Here is a 16,749-nt window from a genome sequence, read left to right as displayed (position 1 = left end):
GTGTTGAAATGAAATGTGTATGCATGCACTGCAAGGAATGCACATTCTGACCAACTATCCAAAAACAATTTGCTTTATATAAAAATTTCAAAACAAACCAAATAACATAAACAAGCACTGTTATTACAAGTCCATATAGGTATAAAGAAACAAATTAGTTTGGAAGAACTAAAAGCTTGCTCCAGAGAAGATTTTACATATTAGCCAAGATCCAATTGATCTTCCCCTCACCCAGTTAGTGTTAAGATGTAAGTGGGGTAAGGAAGATGTGAGGGAATGGAATTTAGCTTCTCAGGAATTCCCCATCCTTACATGCCAAGTTGCTAAATAAATTTACCAGGCTCCCAATTTTTACTGGGTAATGACCTAGTAGTAAACATTGTTCATTCCTTTTATTTTTTAATTGAGATATAATTGACATGTAATATTATATTAGTTTCAGGTGTACACATAATGATTCAATATTTGAATATACTGTGAAATGATGACCACAATAAGTCTAGTTAACACCCATCACCACAGTTACAAAAATTGCTTATTTCATAAAACAAAAACAAAACACATATTTCACTATTATCAAAATGAAAACATCATTTTCTGTTGTTTTGGCATAAATATTGATGTAGTTGCTCTGAAAATTTTTAACAGCTTTATTGAGGTATAATTATATATGGTAAAATTCACTTGTTTTAAGTGTACAATTCAAGATTTTTAGAAAATTTACAGAGTTGTGCAATCATTGACAAGTGTTTTTAAAGTGACTGACTTAAAGAAATCGTTCAGTTATTAAGAACCTACAAGTATTTGTAACTTTTCATGCACAAAATGTTATAAAATCATGTATGACTAAGAAAAAACATATATATCAACATTAATGTATATATCCATACATAGGACTGTTATAAAAAATTCATTCTGCTTCTCCTACTTGAGTGGACAAAGGTCAAGCCAATATGGAAGGTAAACTTAGCCTTTATTTTATCAATTAATTGTAGAGAAATTCAGGTATATCTCATTTAAAGGAAAGGCAAGCTTATAAAAATCGGCAATTGTTCGCTTTACCAAAGAGTACTTTAATCTGTATAAGTGTCTAAAGACTTTCTCTTAGTATATATACATACTATATAAATACTATTATAGTATTTATATAGTATAAATATTATTAAATTATACAACTTAAATTATTTAAAAATTTTTGTACTTTGTATAAAGTGATACACATTTTTAAAGTGGAACCCTTATATTATACTGGTTTTACAACAAATTACCAGTTACTTTACTACCTATGATAACATCAGACTTTTAAAATGTGAAACTACATGTCATGATTTGATTCATGATATATGTGAACTCATGTAATAAATTAATATATAAAAACTTACATTGTATTTTTTCTCAGTGCATGACAGAGAAGTTTGTTGGACTAAGCCAATTTGAAGTATGACTTGAAGGAATTTAGTAACTTTATTCCAGGTAATATAATATGTAACATTTAATAATGACATTATTTTTCCTCTTGAATTATCATGGTCTCTTCCAATTTCAACATTTTAAAATACTGGATATTAGAATCACTAACTGAAGGCTGAAATGTAAAGATAAATAGTTGAATGCATACACAAGGATTCAAAAGTTGTAAAAAGAACAGTGATGTTACATTGGCCAATGAGCAACACCTGGACGTTTTAGACCAACAGGAGTGATAGGGAAATGATTAGCAAATAATCTAGTATATATACCATAATGGACAGTTTGGCAACTTAATTAGCTTGTCAAGAAAGCCGATCTCTTTTCCAAAAGAAGGGTCTCCTATTTCCACGTGAATTAAAAGCGGAGGCTTGATGATTTAATTATGATGCATGCTAAGTCATCCGTGCAAGTTTGGGTTCGATTTCGAGCAATAAAGATGCTGTGTGGTTTGGTTTACAGTGCAATGAGAGTACCAATTTAACACTTAATCATCAATGAGAAGTGGATGACAAAAGCAGTGCCAGGTATGAGTTCAGTGTGTCCCTTAACTTTGCAAATGGCATTCTACCCAGAGAAAAGGAATTTGGTTATTTTCAGTGGATACTGCATCTCAATTGCCTTGACCTCAATTGTCTTGATCTTCCTCAACACTGTAAAGTGATTAATGAAGTTTGAATGGAGGCTCTGGTTACACCAAAAGACAACTATACACCTCTGCACTGTTTTAATTAACCGCTAATACTTCAAATTAGTTTGTTGCCACAGTAATTACCTGTTCCAATGAGTGCATGGAGGGAGTATTTTTATAAGTTATTTTTAGTGCTGAGTCCTGGAGCGTTCCATTTTGTTTGTGACCAGCACAGAGCTTCTGGGAATAGTCCCAGCCCTTAAAATTGAGCACACAATATATACATACACTTTAGGATTGTAAAAGCTAAGTAGCCTGGTATAAACTTTTTGAGTTTTTAAAATAACAAGGAGACCAGCAAAAGAGAACATCTACACTTTCCACACTTTCTTACTTTCATTTTCTATTTGGAACCATAGTTTCTATGTGACTGGACAAAAAAGTTGGTACCAACCTTTAATTTTGGTAGAGTACGAATTCAGACAACATATTGAGCAAATAGGTAACATAAAGAACTGTCTTATCTAATCCCTTCCTTTTGCAGTAGAAACATCTAAAAGCCAGGTTAAAAAACTTGTCCAAGCTTATACAGTCAATGGCAAAGACAAGACTGGAACTGAGGCAGAACATATATATTCTAGGACCTAAAAAAGTATGTGGTAATGTTTAAGTGTTCTTAACTGCATTCTACAACAGGGGAACTCATAATTCAAAACTTACAAAGGTGCTGACCTATTTCAATCAGGCTAAGACCATCACACTGAATCTTTCCAAGAAAGGAACCTTCTGCAATCACTGCCAATCTACCAGGGGAGGCAGAAGAGTGAGGGTTGTAATCTCTAAGTCACTGCCTGGGTTCTGATGCTAGCTCTGACACTTCTTCATGAGAACCTGGCCTGTTACTAAACCTCACCTTGTCTCAAGTGCCTCAAGTCTGAAAAGGGGAAATCAGTCCCTACGTTATAAACTTGTGAGGTTCAGTGAGATAAGGAAAGCAGGTAGGACAGGGCCTGGCATGTAGTAAGCGGGCATTACATGTTAGCTAGAAAGTTTTCAGGGTAGCTGGGTTTTTAAAAACCCACTAAAACAGGCTGAAAGGCAAGCGTTATCTCTGTGCTTTAAGACTCAGGCTATGTGCTCTACAAACGAAGGCTAATAAAGCTTTAACAATGAAGACTGGCAAAAAGCTGCAATATAGCACTTACTGTTAAGAAAAGCAAGTAGTGTTACATCATGGCGAACCAACTTTGAAAACAAAGAATTAGTCATCTGAAATGCTATGGCTATACCATGATCCAAATTCTAAAATTTCGTACAATGCTTATCTCTTGACCACTAGTTAACTTAATTACACTCAGGCAGGTGTGATAAGTGCCACATTCCAGGTATTCATCTTAGCAGAAACACCATTGGACAGTAAGTGTTGCTAAATGAGAAGCCTAATTTTTTATTCTCCCAGGATTAATAGGAAAATACAAGCTACCTTTAAAAATCCACACAACTTCCTTTAATATACACCCTCATAGACTATAACATTTTGAGGCCTCTCCTAGTCTTCAGACTTTAGTATCTCTGTTATAATCCCCAGCACACTGCAGAAAAATTGTTTATATGTCTGTCTTCCACACTGGGCAGGGACAACTACCATGTCTTAATCACCTTTGCATTCTTTATGCTTTGCACAAGTCCTGGCCCATGATATAGGTACTCCAAACTTAATAGATGTTTGACAAATGATTATTACTTCTGGATGAAAAAAATGTATGTAATTGTTGAATAAAGCAGAAATGTATTTAATTAATGCATTTAATTAATTAATTGAATGCATGTAGACATTCTACATGCATTTAATTGATTAATTAATTCCATAATCTTATGAGTAGGAGCAGGAGCTATTCTTCCCTAGCTTTACTGTGATATAATTGACATACAACATGAGTAGAAGTTATCATCATCCCCATTTTATGGGTAGATTTCTAAGTGCTGAATCAAAAGTCCTTACAAGGATTTCATGATCTGGCCCTTGATTACCTCACTAATTTCTGCTTCTGCCAATCTCCCTTATCCACAATACTCACTCTGCTCCACCAAACATCTTTCTGCCTCAGGCCCTTTGCACCTACACTCAGCCTGGACCACTCTTCCTCCCATATCCACTTGGCTTGCTCTATCACTTCCTTCAGGTTCAATGTTACTTCTTTGACTATCTTACATAAAACAGCCCATTTTCTCTTTCCTTATTTTTATAGAATTCATCAACACCCTACACAATTTATTTATTGTTTGTCTCATACCACCAGAAAGCAAGCACTGTGAAAACAGGGACATTTTTTGTTGTTGTTCAGAATTGTACCTCCAGTGCCTAACACTGTGCTGGGCACATTTTATAAATATTTGTTGAATGAATGAACCAATTTCCTGAACTGCTATAGGTCTTTTTATTTTTTTATGACAGTTTTGTTTTTCTAAGAAATTGTCCATTTTCTGTTTTCAAATTTGTTGTCGTAAAGTCATTCATTATATCCTCTTATTTTTAAAGTCTCTGCTCTGCCTAGAATTATGTCCCCTTTTTAAATTCTAATTTTATTATTTGTGTCTTCTCTCTGTTATACTTGAGCAATTTTTCCAAAAATCCCACTGTTGGTTTTCTTGAATTATTAACATTTCCTGAATTTTAATTTCATTAATTGTTTTCTTTAGTATTCCTTTCCTTCCACTTTCTTTGGGTTTAACCCCTTCCCTTTAAAAAAATTATTGATTTAGATGTTAAACCTATTTATATACAATTTTTTTCTGACATATATACAAAAAACTATCCTTTAAGTAAGACTTGGACTGCAGCTCATGAGTTTTCATATATGAAATTTCTTTACTGTTCAGGTGTAAATATTTTTATCCCATTATGATGTGTTACATGACCAATAAATTATTCAGATGTGTGTATTTTAATTTCCAAATGAATGAGAGGGTTAACATTATTATTAATTTCTAAACTAACTGTAGAGTCAGAAAAAGTGACCTGTATGTTACAAGTTTAATTGAGACTTGCTTTGTGCCCTAGTACATAATCAGTTCTTAAATAAGTTTTCCGTACCTGAAAATAATGCATATCCTCAACATGACTGATAAAGAGTGCTCTATGATCACGTGATCAATTTGTTCATTATGATGCTAAAATCTTTTATATCTTTAGTTAATTTTGGTCAGATTGATCTGTTGATTACTGAGACACATTCTACCACTATAACTATGGATTTATCAAATTTTCCTTGTAATTCTGACAAGTTTTTTTTTGTTTTTTTTTTTTTTTCCTGCAGTACACGGGCCTCTCACTGTTGTGGCCTCTCCCGTTGCGGAGCACAGGCTCAGCGGCCATGGCTCACGGGCCTAGCCGCTCTGCGGCATGTGGGATCTTCCCAGACCGGGGCACAAACCCGTGTCCCCTGCATCAGCAGGCGGACTCTCAACCACTGCGCCACCAGGGAAGCCCTCTGTCAAGTTTTTTGCTTTATATATTTTAAGGTTATGTTATTAGTTATATACAAGTTTAGGACTACTATGTATTCACAGTCTTTTTCTTCTATCATCATATAGTAGTCCTTTCTATCTTCATCCCTAAAAAAAACCCAGAAAACAAAAAAACCACAAAACTTTCTGCCTTAAAGTCTGCTTTGGGGCTTCCCTGGTGGCGCGGTGTTGCGCGACCGCCTGCCGATGCAGGGGAACCGGGTTCGCGCCCCGGTCTGGGAGGTTCCCACATGCCGCGGAGCGGCTGGGCCCGTGAGCCATGGCCGCTGAGCCTGCGCGTCCGGAGCCTGTGCTCCGCAGCGGGAGAGGCCACAGCAGAGGGAGGCCCGCATACCACAAAAAAAAAAAAAAAAAAAAAAGTCTGCTTTGTCTTATGTTACTATAACCACAATATCTTTCTACTGATTAGTTTTTGCCTGGTATCTTTTCCCCAACCTTTTCCTTTCAACCTTTCTCTGTCTTTACGTTTTAGGAATACATTCTAAAATAGTCAAAAATAGTAGATAGCTGTATTTTTTAAAGTTTCACTTGACCAATCTACTAACTGGCAATATCAGTTGACATATTTAATATACTTATTAATACATATAGATTTATTTCTACCACCTTATTCATTTATTTTACACCTCTCTCCCTCTACTATATTGGATTATCCCCCCTTTATTCCCTCTATTTGTTTCGAAGTTATACATTCCATTCATTATCTTTCAGTTGTTACCCAAACGTTTTCAAATCATACCTGACTTAACAAAATATAAAGTTAATTGCTATCCCTATTCTTCTCTCAAACAATATAAAAATCTTAGAATGCTATAATTCCAATCAGCTCTTCTCATCTTGTATTATTTTGTCCAGTCTTTTTGTTTGACTTCATTTTGAAGTCCCTAAATTAATCACTACAACTGTTGTTTCGTAGTCACATTTATCTAAATAGTAACCATTCTTTCTTTCATTTTATTCCTTTCTGGATTCAATTGGATTCAGTTTCTTTCTACCTAAAGCATTTCCCTCAGTTATAAACTAACTCTCCCTCCTTCCCTATTAAACTATCTTTTTCTCTCTCCCTCTGTCTACACATATAGACACACATATATATTCTTTTATATTAATTTCTGAAGGTGTATTTCTTTTGCCCTCACTCTTGAATGATAGTTTAACTGAGACAATCATTTCCTTTTCACCTTTTGAGGATACCATTGTCTTTCAGCTTTCATTACTATTGTTGTAAGTCTGCTGTCCTCAATCTGCTGGCCAATAAATGCCACTGAAGGTTCTTGGACAGAAAAGTGATAATATCAAAATCCTTATTCTGGCTGTATATTACCACAATACTACTAGAAATGAGGAGAAACCAGAGAGAGCAAGGGGCACTTAGAAAGCTGTTACAATAGTCTACATAAGAGGTGGTGATATGAACCGACATAGTATTCACAGATATGGAAAAGGGGAAATAGATACAAAAGATTTTGGCCAGAGATAATTTATGAAACATGGGGGTTAGGAAGCTGAATCTAAAATTTCAAGCTAAGATCATAGGAGAATTATAGTGTTTATTAACAGAAATAGAAGAATCTTACCTAGTTAGCCTTAGACTACATAATCCTGCACTTTTAAGCTCCATGAGGGCAGAGATCACACCCACTTCATTCAATAATGTGTATAAAGCACCTAGAACAATACTTAACACACAGTAGATACTCCAATATTTAGGAGTTAATAAATAAATGGGGCAGTCAGGAGAGAGGAGAAAGAAAAAAGGAAACAAGAGGAACTAACAATTCCTGAGAGTCCACAGAATTATTCTAATCTCCATATGATGTATGTAACATAAGCCACATTTCACAGATAATAACAGAAACAGACTCAGCGATATTAAGGTAATAAGAATTCATGAATGGCAGATACAGGATTCAAATCCGGGTCTATTTCACTTCAACGCTTGCGTTCTTTCCAGTATACACAGGGTATACACAAGGAAACATTTGAAATAAGTTTACTTCAGAATATTGTGAATGTTGAAGGTGAAATTCAGAAAAAGAACACATTAAAATTCCACCTACCATATTCCCTACCCTGTGGTTTATGTGGCTGAATTTATCCATCGGCATCAACTACTCTGATGCTTTATATGTCACATGTTGCTGATATTATTATTTTTCTTTAAAACTGTATGAAACGTCACTAGTGTGTGCTTTAACTATACTGTAAACTCTAATTACCAAACTAAATTGCAAATTCTTAATATAGGGTCTGTGTCTTATCCTATTTTACAGTAAGTTTCAAGGTCAGAGTCAAGGTTCATTCTCTTCATTGCTGTGTCCCCAACTTCTACCATGGTATATGACATACTCTCCTCTTAGTTTACGTATTTAATAAATAACGCATGTCTCCAACTGCCAAGCACTATGGTGGGGGGTACTGCGGCTGGAGTAGAGAACAAACCACACAAGGTTCCTGCTTTCCTGGAGCTTACTTTCTGATGGGGGAAGAATGACAATAATCAAATAAATATAAAATATGTCAGGTAGTAGAAGTGCAACAAAAAAGACTAAAGGTAGGGATATAGAGAGTGATCAAGATTAGGGGCATTTTTTAAAATATTATGAGTGGGAGGAGTTAGGGAATGCCCCTCTCATTAGGTTATATTTGAGCAGTAAAGGAGCATACCCTTCAGATAGCTGGAAAAAGAGGACTTCAGGCAGAGGAAATGTTAAATTCAAAGGCTCTAAGGTGCAAGTGTGTGTTTGACATGTGCGTGGAAGTGGAATAAGCAAGAGGGCTAGTCGTGGGAGACAAGGTCAGAAAGGTAATGGAAAGACAGACTGTGTAATACCATTTAGGCCATGGTGAGGACTTTGGCTATCATTTTGAATGATACAAAAAGCCATAGGGGGTTTTCCCTGGTGGCGCAATGGTTGAGAGTCCACCTGCCAATGCAGGGGATACGGGTTCGTGCCCCGGTCTGGGAAGATCCCACATGCCGCGGAGTGGCTAGGCCCGTGAGCCATGGCCACTGAGCCTGCGCATCCGGAGCCTGTGCTCCACAACGGGAGAGGCCACAGCAGTGAGAGGCCCGTATGCCACACACACACAAAAAAAAAAAAAGCCATAGGGTCGGGGGAGAGCTTATATTTTAGAAAGATCATCTTGGCTATTGGGTGGAGAGAACTCCTTGTAGCAAAGCAAGGACAGAAACTAGAAGACTAGTTGGGAGGCTACTGCAATAATCCTAGCAAGAGATAACAGAGGCTTAGAATATAGTGGTAAGTCAGAGGTGGTCAGCTTGTTGAAATAGTTCTGAGGAAAAGCCAACAAGATTTGTGGGTCAATATGATGGATGGTTTGAGAGAAAAAGAAGGAAGAAGAATGAGTGGAAAATTTTTTGTCATGAGCAACTTGTAGAACAGAGTTTCCATTTACAGATTAGAAAAACTGTAGAAGGAACAGGTTTCAGAGGAAACCAACAGTTCAGGTTTGGGTAACTGTGAAATGCCTAAAAGACATTCAACTGGTAATTAGATATGAGTCGGAAGTTCAGGACAAAGGACAGGACTGGAGATATACATTTGGGCTTCATCAGCATACAGATGATATACAAAGCCATGAACTACAAAATCTCACTTAGGAATTAAATTAAATAGAGATGAGGTCTGAGGACTGAACCCGAACCACTCCAAATCCAGAAGTCAGGAAGATGAGAAGAAACGAGTAAAGGAGATGAGAAGGTACAGAAAGTAAGTCAGCAACAGAACCCAGAGAACAGTGCCCCTGAGGCCCTGAATGTTGGTGTTATATCTCTCATCTCATACTGCCAAGTGCAGTACCTTGCCCAAAAGAACATGTGACTGATTTCAAAAGCAGTATCTGGGGACAAATGCAATTAATCTTATTATTTTCTATTTGAAATTTTAAAGATGGGTCTAGTACAATACACACAAGGCTAGAGGTGTCTCCCTACCTTCATCTAAACCCTAATGAGAAGTTATTAAAAGATACATCAGTCCAGGGCTTCCCTGGTGGCACAGTGGTTGAGAGTCCGCCTGCCGATGCAGGGGACACGGGTTCGTGCCCCGGTCCGGGAAGATCCCACATGCCGCTGAGCGGCTAGGCCCGTGGAGAGGCCACGACAGTGAGAGGCCGCGTACCGCAAAAAAAAAAAAAAAAAAGATACATCAGTCCAAAAAATAAACTGAATTCCTACAAGAATCTTTAAAAATGAGTAAGGAAAAGAAAAATTTGAAAACAAAATGTTATAAAGTCCTACATTCACACAGGACATAAGGGAGAAGCAACCTGTGTTCACATTCTAACATCTGGATCCCCACACAAATTTATGTCATGCATAAGATCAACTGCATCTGTATTTTATAATGTTTACTGAAATTATTTATGCTTAGAATCTCAAATTCTAGGAGAACCTAAAAAATATGAATCGGCCCAGCTGACTCCTGTTCACAAAATAAATAACCTAGAGCTGATCATATATTTTCTGATAAAGCTTGTACAATCTCACATAATTAAAGTAGGCATCTAATTTCTACTGCACTATTCTGCATATTAACTTCTGAATACATTCTAAACAAATTATTTTCAATTATGAGGAGAAAGAATTTATAATAGGGAATATCTATGCTTTTCTAGTGATTGTGATAATTTAAGAATGGGGGGGCTTCCCTGGTGGCGCAGTGGTTGAGAGTCCGCCTGCCGATGCAGGGGACACGGGTTCGTGCCCCGGTCCGGGAATATCCCACGTGCCGCGGAGGGGCCCGCGTACCTCAAAAAAAAAAAGAATGGGGGGGCTGACCTACGACCCCACTGTAAATATTTCACACTTCAGTGTAACTGATAATATGATATGCGATAAATGTCAATTTGTTAGTAAAATGGTCACCAAAATGAGAAGGGAAATACGACCCCCCCACACACACATTTTTGCCTCTTGGAGCAAGGATCTCAAGAGTAATTGCATGTATGATGACTTTTAATCATGATGGCAAAACAAGAACACTGAAATAACAGCATTGCCATTGCCCTGTGAAGGGGGCAGGGCAATTCTTTCATACACCATGTGGAATAAATGCCACTGACTTAAGTTCCACTTCTCACATAGCATACTTTATAAAAGGTTAGTGAAAAGAGGGACACAATTACTCTGTGAATTATTTATAGAGCACTATCAATTGTTGGAAATTCTCCAAATGGACAGGAAACCTAACAAAACAATCCAGTCACTAAAATGCAGAAAGCAATAGTTAAGATTTGGCTTAAGAAATACATATATACACAAATAAAACAAAAATCTTTTGTTATTTTGTGAGATTTTTTAAAGAACCCTGGATGTTGTCTTTTAATGCAATGACATGCTTTCAGTAACCAAATGTAAACTAGCTGTGATTTTGAAAATGAAAATTTTGTTTTATTGCTTGATCTTTTTAGAGATTTGTTCTCTTGGTAGGTTTCTTTGGGGGAGGATTTTACCAATATGTCACATACTAAAATAGCCATCCACAGAAAAAAATTCAAATAGTTTGAGGGAAATCAACACTGACAGTTGTTGCCTTCCATAATAGATAAACACATTAGCCAGGCTCTAGCTGTTAAAATAGGAAATCCAAAGTAAACAGCAGTTATAAAAAGCTTTTATATAAACTGTACTAGTTCAAATAGCAGTCTATGCCAACCTTCCTTCTGTCTAAAAACCCATTACAGATGCTGACTACTGACTGTAAAATAATTTACGGTTAAGCAACAGGGCCCCCTAGACTGTTTAAGTATCAAATCAAACATGTCATTAGGTCACATATATTAACAACTCTTTCAAGATGCTGATCATACATAGGGCTCAAAAATCAACCTGATGTATAATATGGGGAACTTGGCAGGGTTAGAAAGAGTTTTCTAATCAGAGAAAAGCTACCATAACTCTACATCTTATAATTTCTTCTTCTTTCTATTTACTCTGGTTATATGCTCCTTTTTACTCCCACACTTGCCTCAAAGTTAACATGGTCATCACTGCCACCATATTTCTTCCGTAAGTTGATACGGCCTGATTCAAGCCTTTAACATCAACTAGAGTAATGTCTTTTAATATATGGCCTAAGTATCTTTGAGATCAAGGAAGCTACAGTCATAGTGATCTCTTGATCACAGCTTCTGAAAGAATGTAATGGGCAAAACAGAGAGGCAAGAGAAAGTCTAATGATGAAAATGAAAAAAATGAGGCAATACATGTGGGGGAAAAACAGGAGTATCGTGAGGATTAACTAGCTAGGAAACTTCTCCCCTGAAATGGCTTGATTACAATATCATCTCTGCTCACAGTTTCTTGGTGGAAAGCTAACAACAAATCACTCTCCAAAATCAGATACAAAAATGGCTATTTCAGAAAACTCCCTTCTACTAGTAATTAACATTTGATTATGCTTTGTGGTTTATAAAAAGTTTTTTATATAAGGAAGCTATTTAATTTGCACAAAAATTTTTAAGGAAAGGTTACAGATAAGGAAAACTTTACAGATAAGGAAACCAAGGCTTGGTGAGGTTAACAACTGCTTCAAGATTCTTATCTCCTAAGCTCTGGAGTGGGATGTGGATTCAAGTCCTCTGAAGCCAAAGCCAATGCATGTCTCAACAATCTTGTGTTATCATAAACTGATTGTTTCTAGATCCTCTAATTCCAGTTGTCTGCAAGGTTCTCTGGATATGGTCAGTGTTGGTTTTTAAAAAGCAATAGGGAAAATCGATTGAATGACTCACTTTTCAGAGTTGCATTAACTTTTTCAGGCCACTGGGGTACAATTTACTAAATTACCTCTCCTAGAACACTAAATAGTACCCTAGTGGGTCAAAGAGTAAATGCACCTCTGAAAAGTAAGCCATTTATCCCCTTCTTCCCTGTAGTACCAGATGCAATATGTCCCCTATGACAGAAATATTAACCCATTTCTATTAAAAACTCAAGAAATTGTCCCACACTAGAGAAAATGAGTATGGGGAAGTATCCCTGGGAGAGAAAAACAAAACAAACAAAGCTCTCTTCTATAATCCTGCCCACAATACTGGTGAAAAGTCATCATGTACTTATATGAAAATATTGGGTTTTCATTCACTGGAAATTGATTTTAATCAAGACCTTAAAACAGGATAAAAATATATAAATTCAAAAGCTGATGGTTTTCAGCAGGGAGATGCACAGGACATCATGATGGCTGTACTGCAGTATTTAAAAAATAAAGCTCAAGCATTCATCTTGCTTATGTAATAAGATATATATCACAAACAGCTGTTCTTTCACACATCTCACTATACTAGAGGTTATCCCTTTGATGGAAAAAAATTCTCTTGGTTAGCAAGTAAGCACATTATTACTTCCAACCTCTATAAAGGGCAAAAGCCTCTGAATACATTTCTGAGTTGCCACAAGAATAGCTATTGAGTGATTTAACAGTTGCCAGATACCTTAATAAAGCCAAACTTTAAGTTTTCAGCACTGTTAGTCCCTTACTCTTCTGGAAGATGGCTATGCAACGAAAATAAGACAACTTTAATTTAAGAACCATCCAGCTTCTAATTAAACTGCCATAGGCAGCTGGTTGGATAAGTTTTAATCAGTTTCAATCACCTATTGATTGGTAGACTGAAGCCTAAAAAATTAAAAGTAAAAGATGATTGGGGAATTGTCCCATCTCTGAACAACAGTAGAGGCCTCTGTAAATAACTCCTCTTTTAACCATCAGCTAAATGAACACTTCAATACTGCAGTACAAAGTCTTCTGCAAAATTACTTTAACTAACAAGCAGAAATTTATCAGCTTCAGCCAAAATCAATGCTGAAATCAATTTGAACACTGGTTGTGTCTAAAGGGGCTCATTGGCAATTTAGGGAAATTACACCATGTAAATGCCTGTGCTTTAATTGAACAGTTTCATCAACTAGGCTGTGATTGCTGTCCATTCATTTATTTACTTTCACTGCAGATACCATTCTGCAAAGGAATGGCTTTTGTCAGGCTGGAGAGAGGCACTTTATCTTCATTTTGTGTACTTTTGTGCATAACAGACTTCATGAAACTGGTGTATCATGACTAGGGTCAAAACAAACCAGGAGGAACTTTTTCCTTTAACATAAAAACTCAACAACACTCAAACGACCATCATACCTTCCACCATCCAGGGACAGTCATCTTTAAACTCAGTAATAAGGAAAAATCTGTGCCTCTATGTTTTGGACAACAGAAGAAAGTATTTGGATTCTAAACTCAATTCCACCATGGTCTTCTTTTTGAGATATCTGTAGTGACTTCCAAAAATATATAAACTGTATTAGAACACTCTCTCCAAAAATTAAGCAACATTTTGTTTTACAACGTCCTTTGAGATTAGTCAAGAGGAGGTGCTATTCTCCAATCCATTCAGGAGAGTAAGGCTTAAAGATGTCATACATTTTCCAAGTAAGATTAATGGGAGGAGAAAGGGAGAGGGGTCTGTGTGGGAGGAAAAAACCAGACTTGTTTATAAAGATCAGCAGCTGAAAACATCTACAAGATTCCAATGATGATTTAAATACACAGACAAAAGCACTCACAAAATCATGGACAATGAAAAAACCCAAAGGTGTAATTTCTGGAGAATCATATGCTGAAGTGACTGAAGTCTGGAGATGGGCATTAATGTTTTTAACACTGAATTAATCAGTTAATTCAAAGATTACAAATTCCAGGGAAGGAGAGAAGAAAGAAGACAGCTGTTTGTTCATATGGGTCATCTGTAAGGTACATGTGCCTGATGCAAAAAATAAAAATACAAAATGCAACTGTAGTATATTTGCTAGAAAATGCCATCAGAAATTCGTAGGCTTGCGCATAGTTTGCTTACCTTAGCTCCTCACAGAATCAAAATGTAATTATTTACTAGTAAGGGCACTGGGAAAGGACCAAGAAATACGAAAGCATGAGTTTCAGTGGTGGTTCTATCCCTTGTCTTGCTTTGACTCCTCCGGGAAATCCCTTAATTTTGGTGTTTCAGTTTCAGCATAGGTCAAATGAGGATGGTGGTACCTACTCTACCCAGCTATATTCCAACACTGCTGGGGATGACCTTTGGCATGCTATGGTGGCCCAGATTGGAAACACAAACGCAGCCATATGATTCTGAGCAACCCTTGCATCTGGGGTGTATGAAGGAAGGGTCTTAAAACATTTTGCTAGGCTTCCAGGGAAGCAGGGAAACTTCTCATTTGCCTCTTCAGTCAGTTACCCCACTATACTCTGCAACACTCACTAAGAATTACCTTTAAAACAAAGTTAAAAGGAAGAAGAAACAATGGTGTCCAGAAACTTAACTGAGTACAAGTGTGTGTGGTAAAAATTCACTCTGTAAGTTTATCCCATGTACCATTTTCTCTACCACTATAAAGTTTCATTGGCTATATTTTTTGTTACTGAGACAATGTAAAAATATATTTTATTCATAGTTTTTAGATAACTTTTCAGAAAACTTAATTACGGTTTAATCAGAGCTTTATGTTTACTAAGTATATTGTTACATTTTGCTGTTATAGTTAGCAGTCGTAACAGAATCAGTATGTTTGAGAACGTTATACAATACATATTTTCCAAATACACTCAGCTTGTTAAAATGCTATATTGATTGTGCCCTAAAGCAAGTTCTAATTTTGTCTGAACATTTTTCATTTCATTATTTGAATTCACAAAACAAAAACCACAAACTCTGCTTTGAGCAATAATACTGTACATTCCTTTTCTTTCTTTCTTTTATAATACTGACTAGGAAAAGTATGGAAATTTTAGGGTCAAGAGGATAACATAATACAAAGTCACACTTAAAAACAAAGTAATGTTTAAAAAAACTTGATGCCTAATACCCACAGCGCAAGTCGCTATTGCTATTTCCCCCTCTAATTTAGTAACCTGCTCCTCCAATTCAGTTTTATTTCACAAATCAGAACCTAAACTTATTTCACTCCAGTAAGGCAGCAATTTAACAGGAACATGGTCTCTTATATCAAGGTAACCAACGACAGAGCAATGAAAAAAAATTGTGGCAGAAAGTTATACAGAGTAAATGCCTTTTGGACTTTCCAGTGAATTATTTTCCAAAAAAAGCAATTTAAGTAAATACCCTAGATGCTATGGTATACAAATATTTGCTTGTGCTATATGCCAACCAAGAGCCTATAATTTTCTAACACATCAGATACTGTAAAATAGCTAAAAAAAAATTAATGTGTCTTATAAATCAAGAAATGCACCACCTCCGCTAGCACAACCATACAATTAATCTAGGGATTCAATTATTAAATTCAAAGCTTTTGATAAGTAAAGACCCAAAGGATAGACCAAATAACAAGTTATGTTGCAATAATTCTGTCAGCCAAGTAATGGTTGCTTTAACATCTACTAAAAAGCCTCTAAAATTAACAACTAGAGGTGGTGCATCACTGACTTTCAGGATTATATATTAATTTATATCTCACATCCAAAAATAATTGGGGTTAAAAATTAGGAAACTTAAGAGTGTGAATGGCAAACAGGAAAACCCTGGCTTGAGAAGTAGGCCCAAGTACTGACCTAGGTGTCAGAACAAATTAAAGGTGTACAACTCGATGTTTTGATACTGAGTTCTAGTCTTTTTTTTAAAAATTATTTTATTTTATTTTTATTTATTTATTTTTGGTTGCATTGGGTCTTTGCTGCTGTGCACAGGCTTTCTCTAGTTACGGCGAGCGGGGGGCTACTCTTCACTGTGATGTGCAGGCTTCTCACTGTGGTGTCCTCTCCCGTTGAGGAGCACGGGCTCTAGGTGAGCAGGCTTCAGTAGTTGTGGCACACTGGCTCAGCAGTTGTGGCTCACGGGCTCTAGTAGTTGTGGCACACAGGCTTAGCTGCTCTGTGGTATGTGGGAGCCTTCTGGACCCCACATACCATGGGATCAAACCCATGTCGCCTGCACTGGCAGGCAGGTTCTTTTTTTTTTTTTTTAACAAATTTATTTATTTAATTTATTTATTTTTGGCTGTGTTGGGTCTTCGTTGCCGCACACAGGCTTTTTATAGTTGTGGCGAGCAGGGGCTACTCTTCATTGCAGTGCATGGGCTTCTC

General features: G+C 36.5%; 1 protein-coding gene across 13 annotated transcripts in view; it reads right to left on the bottom strand.

Annotated features, from left to right (window-relative positions):
* The window catches only part of MAP2K5 (mitogen-activated protein kinase kinase 5), a 281,510-nt gene that overhangs the window by 194,535 nt on the left and 70,226 nt on the right, over nt 1-16,749 (bottom strand). The window lies entirely within an intron of this gene.

The sequence above is a fragment of the Physeter macrocephalus genome, chromosome 11 (genome assembly GCF_002837175.3).
Source record: "Physeter macrocephalus isolate SW-GA chromosome 11, ASM283717v5, whole genome shotgun sequence".
In the NCBI taxonomy this organism is placed as follows: Eukaryota; Metazoa; Chordata; class Mammalia; order Artiodactyla; family Physeteridae; genus Physeter; species Physeter macrocephalus.
Note: the sequence above shows the minus strand (reverse complement) of the source record. Positions and strands in the feature narration are given on the sequence as shown.